The sequence below is a fragment of the Pinus tabuliformis genome, chromosome 8 (assembly GCF_031772625.1).
Source record: "Pinus tabuliformis cultivar Carrire ecotype Pingquan chromosome 8, CPIR1, whole genome shotgun sequence".
In the NCBI taxonomy this organism is placed as follows: Eukaryota; Viridiplantae; Streptophyta; class Pinopsida; order Pinales; family Pinaceae; genus Pinus; species Pinus tabuliformis.
Window position 1 is genome coordinate 684,940,460 of NC_142294.1, and position 7,381 is coordinate 684,947,840.

Here is a 7,381-nt window from a genome sequence, read left to right on the forward strand (position 1 = left end):
CTCCCTTTGTGGGAGTTTGTGCCTCTGTGCATCTGTTGTAACCTGTGTAAAATATTTTTTACCTAAGTTAATAGAAGGACCGTCTCTTGCTTAAGCAAAAAAAGATACCTTTGAAGATATCGATCTGAGCTAGATATTCGAAAACTAAAAGACATTTTTATAGCTTAGCATCTGAGGAACAAAAAATTCCTCCAGTTTACCAAAATTCATTTCTAATTATTCACAATTTTCTCTGCAAAAAGGTGGTTGAAATAGGAAATTTCTAGAAAATATGCCTTCAAAGAATCATTAGCATCTCCCAAATCATAACAGTTGTTACAAAACTGGCAGAGGTTTTTGTGCAAGAGGATGTTATAAACAAAAACCTCTTTCATATTTTAAAAATGCATTCTCAGTTGTCTGTAAACCATGTTTGTAATTACTATGTTTTATAGGGAAAAACATAGTTTCACTTTACTAGGAAACAGACATATTATGTGAAGGCAGGTAGTGAAATGGAGGTGGGGGATAATGTGGAGACACACAGTTGGACGAAAGATGATTAGGTGGAAGAATAGGAATGGAAGATGAGGAGGGACATGGTGGGTGGATGTTGGCGGAGGAGTAATAGACGGAGGATATGTGGCGGTAGTGAAGTGGTGGAGGTGTCGAGGTAGGGACACGATAAAGTGGATGAGGGGAAGATGATTTTCGGAGGGGGTAGAAGGCGGTAAGTGGTATCGGCTGGGGGGTGCAAAATGAGGGGAAAGTGACACATATGGATGGGTCTCGATGGAGAATATAGCCTTTTCGGACCCCCCCCCCCCCAACCCCCGGCGGTAAAGGTAGGATGGAGAGGGGGGGACGAAAATGAATGAATGTCATTGATCGTGATCAATGAAGAATCTTGATGCTCTGACTGCGGCACGCTTTAACCATAAATGACAAAACACCTTTTGTCGTTTTCAACTCTTATGACATGAGCGGAAAACTTTGGTTATAATACATAATGCCTCCGAACTTTGGATAGAGACATAATGAACTCAAATATTAGGATTTCATGTAAAATTAACCATATTTTATATTTTGAACCCTTCTTGGAAATAATTTGGAGGATGAAATATTATTTACAACATTTCAAACATAATAATGATCATATATAATCAAGAAATCCTATAAAAATTATAGGACTCTACAACGGGAATAAATTATTCAAGTAACATAAATTTCTAGATTGATAATGATACACAAAAAAATCAAGTATGTCCTAGAATATCCTTAAACACTTCAAAAAAAAAAAAAACTTGACTAGATCCTGGATCTTAGCTCAGGAAATATAAATAAATTATTTTATTTTGTAAAGTACGAAAACACTGACTCCTGAGGATTGAGTTCCTTCTTATAATTCAATCACATGTCATGACAACTTGATTAATGCAATCAGAAGTCACCTCTCAAGACAAAATGGGGTTAAGTCCTTGAAGCACTAAGGGAGATGTAACAAAATAAATATAGTTACATGCATGGCAAGAAATCACACACCTTATTCTTTAAGCGTACTTGGTAAAATTTCTACACCACAACCACTTAATCCTTAATTGTAATTTAGTGAGATATTGAAGAAAAATAATTGGGTTACATACCAACATGGAGCTAACAACAAAGGAAAAAAGTATATTTCTTTCAAAATTATTTATGCTAGACCGAAAATACTATCTAAGATTTTCACTTTTCCAACTTGGTGATGTAGATTTGTGTAGATTACACAATCATATTATATACGCCATATTAACCGCAGTCAGTGAAAGGGGAAGTTGAAATTTGAGTTGTATGCATACATATATAGAAACTTAGTATGCATGTGCGCCACATAAACTTAGTGAAATAACTGAGCTGCAATAACGTTGTTAAGGTAAACACCTCAAAAATTATATGTATCCATAATCCTAGCTATACAAATTTCTTTAATAACTTAAAGAACCGTATGAATCCAAAGAGAAACAACACTAAGTTTTTCCCAAAAAAACACAGTTATTATGCAAAAAATACACCATAACCAGAACCATATATATAGTGTTAATTTAAATAAATAAATAAAACAACAAAAACAAAACAAACAAATTAAGGCAGCAAAGCTAGTTCCGACCCAAAGGGGATCGTATACCATAACCTAAGTCACCTGACACGGGGATTCGGGACACGTAGGATTTGAGATTCGTGGTGTCGGATTCGGACACGCTGACCCCCCGGAACAGGACGCGTTAGGACACGTTATATATAATTTTATTATATATATATATATATATATATATTAAAAATTATATATTATCATATTTCTTACACGAATTTTAATTAATGATACAAATTTATTGATTTCAAACATAGATCTTCATCTATAGCTATTAGCATGCATGGTACATACAAAATTCAAATAAATGTTAGTGGTACTGGTCACATAAATGATAAATCTATTAAAAAATTAAATCATGATTCATAATTCATAACTGAAAGACAACTTACAACTACAAGATAGTAAGATAAACACACTGACAACTGTAGTTTTCTCATTAAGTCATCAAATCAAAATGTGTTACATAGGTAGTGTTGGTGCAATGCCAATGGCAAATAGAAATAGAAAATATAAAACAACTACAGGTATACAAGCCTCAAGGCAACAATCAACATCAGAATCAGCATCATTGTCCCCATCATCATGGTCCCCACTGCTCTCCTCTACATCCTTCTCCTCCCCTGTATCCATAGTCGCCTCTGCTGCTGGTGTGGAGGTTGACCCCTCTAAGTCATCAAATCTAACAGGCTCTAGCACTGGATAATTGAGATCCATGTTGGCCAATGCCAACTCAACACTGGTGTCCAAACCCATATCATCAAGAACAGTGTTACTTGGGAGCGGGAGCGAAAGCGGGGAGCGGGAGCAAAAACGGGAGCGGGAGCGACATTTTCATAAGCTCGTGGTTTGGTGCTCTTGATTAAATACGAGTTCTATACCCTAATACATGACAAAATTCAATGGAAACATTGCAATCCCCCAATCCTAAAATCCTGAAAAACTGATAAGTCTGCTGGATTTTGAATGAAACCTAAAATTCTACTTTCTCCATATGAAATCCAATGAGGCCAGAACCACTCTCAAACACCCTGAGTCATTTCATGGTAATGTTAAAAATGTAAGTAAATGGATGAAAATGAAGATTAAGGAGAATGTCACTTTTACTTTAAGAATTTAACATTACCATGAATAGCATGTCAATACTAGGGCCTAGACTTGATCATGAAGCTGCCAAAACGCTTGTCAAATGAAAACATGCGTGGCTATAATGACCAAATGTGGCCTTTTCATACCCGCGCAAGTCACTTTTTAAGCCTAGCGAGTCCTAGAAAACAGTGTACGATTCCCAAAATCATGACACGACCTCGGATTCGACATGTCGGAAAAAGACACGACGTGTCATATGATTTGGACACCAATCCAAACCGAATCGTGTCGGATTCGCTGGATTCGAGATTCGTAGGGGGTTTAAGACGAATCCAGTTACTTAGACCATAAAATAAATTCTATGTTATATGATTGCCAAACATGAAGAATTATTAAGATCAGAAAACAAGTGAGGGACAAAATCTTGAGAATATTTCATTAATTCACGAGTCACAACCTAACTAAACACATTTGAAATCTTATACACTATAAAACTTTAAATTAGTTCACTGTAAGTGCCACAGTAATCAGAAAAGTTCCGGGGGGCATGCGAAGGTGCAGTCGACCCCAAGATGACGGATTGTAAAATCTCCTTCTAACAGAAGAATGCGTAGAGCAATTGATAAAGTGACAAGGTCCGCTACAGAGCCCCAATCCTTAGACCTATGCATTGAGAGCTCATTCAAACAAAAGAAGGAAGGTGTGTCGACCTGTAAGCAGTGTCCAGAGTCAAGCGTTGAAATTTCCAACTTTAAGATTCAAGAAAAAAATCATCTATTGGGTATCCCATTTCCATAAACCGTACCTGCAAGGAAATTTGGGGAAGTGACATATCAGTTAGGGGTTAGGAAACAAAACTAGCCCACCTATGAATGGAACGTTATAGAAATTTCACCAAGGAGGAATTGCCCTTACCTGTAAGCATCTGGTCTGAAATTCCCAAAAACCCTATAACGAGACTACATAGAGAGAACCAACGGAAATTTGATTGGAATGTTACCACTAGGATCCACCTGAGAGTTAACTGAGTAGAAATAGAATATTAAAAAAACAGAACTAAAATTGTCCATTACAGGGGCTAGAGCCGAGCGGGTGAAAATGAATTCAGTTACCAAATTTCCTCACCTAAATTCCTTTCTATTATTTCATTGCACAAAACGTCGACATGTATATGGGTAAGGATCCTTATCCATGAGCTCTAGGCACTGGAACTAATCCAATTTCACCTCGCCATGGCCACTGCACAGATGAGAAAACAAGGTGTTTATAAATAATATATATCTTAAAGCAAAAAAGAAAAAAGAAATACGACCAGGGTATGAGAAATGTCAAATATAAGCTCAAACTCATCTTCGAGGCTGACAACGCCCAGAAAACTCAAGAGAATTCGCGTAACGATTTTCCATCGCGCTAAGAGAAGAAAACCCCTCTGCAAATCACAAAATTTAAGTTAGACATGTGAATAGAACAGACGGTCCATTGGAAACTCCAAATTTTGGCATAGTGCTAGAGGCACTTACCCTAGCAAGTAGTCGAAACCTCCTCCTGAATCATTTCCACTTTTGAATGGTAAGACAAATTCGTTGTAAGGTCTCACGCTAGGTAAGAGTTAGCTCATGCAGAGTTTCATTTAGTTGCAAAGCCAAAATCTACAAGAGGATCGTGAAAAAAGGTTAGGGTTAGTAAAGGTATCATTGCCATCATCCGACGACCACCAAAATCATCACCATCATTCCTTGCGACTAGTACACAGGCATGTGATGATCGCATGATTAGGGTCATGTGGCTCATATTAGGCTAGGTGGTCAGAAGGACAGAGCATCGAGTAGTGTGAATTTAAAATTCCCCATAAAATCCCTAAACTGTAGATTCATGATATAAGAAGTTAACGAGAACAAGGCAACCATTGTAGGTGAATTATATTATGTTCTTGGGCTGGAAAATTAATTTCATTAGGACATCAACATGTAATAGAAATTCTTTAATTTCTATGAATTAAGCATCATATAGCTGACCCAAAAAGAATATAATTGCATTTAAATAAACAAATTTAATAATGGGAGGACTCCCAAGAATAAATTATATTGGGAAAAAAAAAAATGGGTGGCATGTAAACCCACTTAAGTAATGAGGGAAGAACGGGATATATATTAGTATATAAAAACTTCACCTTACCAAACTAACCCGAGGTGATGTAATTTGGAAAAAGAAATTACATGAGAACCGGTAACTACAAAAGGGACATAAATAGGAAAAAGATTGTGAGGAGAAAGAGGGGTATATGACATTTGCCATGAGAAATTGATCAATATGTCATACTTCTTGCTGGAATCATTGAAGCATATGACTAATTTTGTTTAACAAGAAAAACATCCAAAAACTTGTATAACAAATCATGGGTTGATTAAGCTCATCATTGTTGATGAATTGGAACAATAAGGAAGAAAATGGACATGATTGATGGTTTTTTCCATAGGGTCATCTTGAGAATATTAGGGAGTAAATCAAAATAATAGAGTGAGTATGTTGGGATGGAAGAGGCAGGATTGATCAGAAGGGATGATACTGAAAATTCTCCTGTTGATACACCAGCATAGACTCTTGTGCTAACACCCATATTAAGGGTTTCCATGCTAAAACATTGGTTAATATAACCAGTTGATAGTTGGGAAGCTCAGAATTTGAAGCCTTCCCTATTGTAGAAGAATAAATGATATAGGTGGATATTGGTGGCCAATCGCCTATTCCACATTGACCTTCAACACTATTTCTTTCAAGTTCCTTAATTGAAGCACAATTTACTATTTTTGGCAGTTTTTCAGGTCCTAAACTTTCGGAGCTGTTTTGAGGCCCTAAAAGGTGATTTTTTGGAAAACGGGCAAACCTATTGTCTACATTAGGGATTTTTAGTTGAAATTTGTAGTCCTTGGATAGATATTTCTAACGAGGTAACGTATGCGTCAAACAAAGATCGTATGCCAAAGTTACGACCCCGAGAAGTTGGTGTACCGACTAACCGCAATGGGGCCTACAAACTTTTGGTGCTTCATCTCTTGGAGTTATATTTTTGGTTGTTTGGAGTTTTCCCTTTTTCTCAATAATAAAAATGCTTGTGAGCCTCATTGTAACACATTTCATAGGAATGTAGCCACCACATCTCTTCTTAGAGATAAGCTACCATCGTGTGAGCTAGTTTATTTCCATTCTACAAGTAAACAGTTTTCAATATTCTGTTATTAATGAATTGAAGTTTAGTTTTCGTTGGAGTTCTATGTTTCTGTTTAAATATGTATTTCATTTCGTTCCTGCATAAATATGGATCAATAACCCCCAAGGACAAGAACCAAGAAATAATCATTGAAAAATTTTGTGGGTGGAATATTTCCAAAAAGAAGGGTTAGGACTTCTATAACAACAACACCATCCCAATCATCTAAAATGCTAGCTAATATAGAGGAGACGAAAGAATAAAACATCAAGGAGAAAGAGAAGGAACTCAAGCAGAAAAATGTTAACAACCCTCCTTTTGGTAAGTCCAAAATTGATCCCCTATCTCAACAAGTTGCTAGTTTAAAGAAAGAAAATGTTGAATTAAGAAAAATACTTGCAACTTTAAGAAGGAAAAATTAGAGCAAAGAACACTCAATATTATAAACCCTTGTCGAGGTTGTTGAAATGATGAATGCATCCTCCTCCCATCCAAAATTAAAGAGACTGAAAACTTGTTGAGTGAAGTTTGTGGGGAGATTTTTAGTGAGGTTGGGTATGCACACAATGATATACAGAAGCCAAAGTTTGTCTCAGTTGGAGTACAAACGAAACTTGAGGGGGAAGACATGGAATTATAGGATGGCACACAAGAACCTGCCAACGATATTGTTGTCACACTAGAACCAACAACTAAGGTAGAGAAACCTATGGATAACTAATTGGTTAGTGCACAAGAACCTACAAACGATGTTGCTATCACACAATAACCAACAGATGAGGCAGAACAACCTGTGGAGAACCAATTGATGGTACACAAGAACATTTCAAGGGTGTTGTTGTCACACAAGAACTAGTAACTGGGGTAGTACAACTTAAAGATGAAAAGAAGAAAGAGACCCGGGAGAATTTACAAAATGTGTTGATGACATTGTTATAACAATAGCCAAGACAATATGGCCCAAAATTGAGAAAGAT

General features: G+C 36.6%; 1 long non-coding RNA gene across 1 annotated transcript; it reads right to left on the minus strand.

Annotated features, from left to right (window-relative positions):
- Positions 1-2,564: 2,564 nt before the first annotated feature.
- On the minus strand, positions 2,565-4,981 carry LOC149237433 (uncharacterized). Its single transcript, XR_016245268.1, has 4 exons — positions 4,717-4,981; positions 4,322-4,625; positions 4,112-4,220; positions 2,565-4,001 (listed from the first exon to the last, which is right to left on the minus strand). It is a non-coding gene; the product is annotated as an uncharacterized LOC149237433 (long non-coding RNA).
- Between the last annotated feature and the right edge of the window lie 2,400 nt (positions 4,982-7,381).